General features: G+C 32.6%; 1 non-coding gene across 1 annotated transcript; it reads left to right on the top strand.

Moving 5' to 3' along the window:
• The first annotated feature begins 1,620 nt into the window (after window positions 1-1,620).
• On the top strand, window positions 1,621-1,692 carry Trnaq-cug. Its single transcript has one exon. It is a non-coding gene; the product is annotated as a tRNA-Gln (tRNA).
• The last annotated feature ends 168 nt before the right edge of the window (window positions 1,693-1,860 follow it).

Raw genomic sequence — 1,860 nt, 5'->3', positions numbered from 1 at the left:
ACCAGACCCTTCCTCACTCCAGCCATGTTTTTGCGTCCATCAACTGTAACATATTGAAGCTGATTCCACTGAAGGTTATAGCCTAGCAATGTCTTCTGCACTTCCATGAAAATGTCTTCTCCAGTTGTTGTTCCGTGCATGCTGCAAACGGATGCCAACTTTTCTGTTATATGAAACTCCAAATCAACACCACGAATGAACACGAGAAGTTGTGACGTACTCGAGAGATCAGTAGACTCATCCAGCACCAGAGAATACCACAAGATGTTTCAAGCTTTCTCGCGTATCTGGAAAACCATCTTCTCTCCAAGTTCTTCTGTTCTCCGCACAACTGAACTTGCTGAAAGGCTGATACTTCCAAACAAATCGGCTTTCTCAGGACACAAGTCATTTACTGCTTCCACCATACACTCTTTGATGAAGTTGCCGTCAGTAAACAGTTTTCCTCGCTATGCCATCTTATTCACTATTTTGTAGCTTGTAGGAGTGACAAATTCATTTTCAGCAAACATTCTCGTGAAGATATTCCTTTGAGATTCCAAAGTACGTTTCATGAACTCAAATTTCTCAGAACGCAACTTTCCAGAAAACTTCGAATATGTTGACAGATGTTTTGTTTCATGGTGATGCCGAAGATTGTACTCTTTCAAAATGCAACACTTTCGTTGCATATCATGTAACTAGCTTTCTGGTTGTTTGTTTCCACAAAGAAGTACTTTTCTCCCCATTCTTCATTGAAGCATCTACTTTTCTTTTCTTAGTAGCCGTAACGAGGGGTGAAGAAAATAGGATCTGAAAATGAAAAACAATTGTTTCTTTCCACATTGAATAGTCTACCAAAAAAGTTTTAGAAAGATAATAATTTTTCAAAATTTTTTGACATGTATATAAACATGACAAACTAAATGTAAATAGCTCATGACATTAAATTACGTTATTACGCAATTGGTTTAAAAGTTTTTCCTGATAAGTTATTTGATTAAGCAATTTTTGTAATTTGCCAATGTATTTAAAATTTATTATGCAAGTTAATTAGAAGAGATTTAAAAAATAATTAAGATCATATTTAATAAAAATATTAAGAATCTTAATATGCAAATACAGTATTAAGAATTTGATACTAAATAATTAAAATCTTTGTTAATTTAAATTTATAATTACGACTTCATTGTTGTTCGATATTACAAGTCACAGTTACACTATTCCTTACTTATACTCATTACTATTGAAAACCCTTTCTTGGAGAGAAAAAAGATGTTAACCAATCTTAGGTGTCTTTTATAACGCGATTTGCTTGAACACTTATTGTGTTCCTCGTTACTTTTATCTTAATTACATTTAAGTATAAACTGTCATTATCATTTCCTATATGTGATACTGAGACTCATTACAACACAGTGTTGTGAATATGTTTTCAAAGAAGAAAACAAATATTGTAACGTTTATTTTGGAAAGTCTTTACCGGATATATAAAATCAAAAACATTCAGTGGACAGAAGTTCATGAAACACAAATTTCTTTGCTTTAAAACTATTTTGACTTTAAAAGAGTGTAAGGATTATTGTATCATTTCTACTCTGTTTAATGATATCTACAATGGCATTAACAAAATATTTACATGGTTCTAAGGTGTAATGGTTAGTACTCTGGACTCTGAATCCAGCGATCCGAGTTCAAATCTCGGTGGAACCTGAAGTTTCGAGTTCTTTGAGTTGTTTTACTTTCTTTCATTGTTCGTTCATTTATATTTTAACTAATATTAGCCTTTGGACTGAATGGTTGGGATACTCAATTTATTTAGTACCATTCCAAGATAATTAATAAATCTTAACACAACATAACTAATAGGTGTTCGGTTTC

The sequence above is a fragment of the Limulus polyphemus genome, unplaced genomic scaffold (genome assembly GCF_000517525.1).
Source record: "Limulus polyphemus unplaced genomic scaffold, Limulus_polyphemus-2.1.2 Scaffold78063, whole genome shotgun sequence".
Classification (NCBI taxonomy): Eukaryota; Metazoa; Arthropoda; class Merostomata; order Xiphosura; family Limulidae; genus Limulus; species Limulus polyphemus.
Note: the sequence above shows the minus strand (reverse complement) of the source record. Positions and strands in the feature narration are given on the sequence as shown.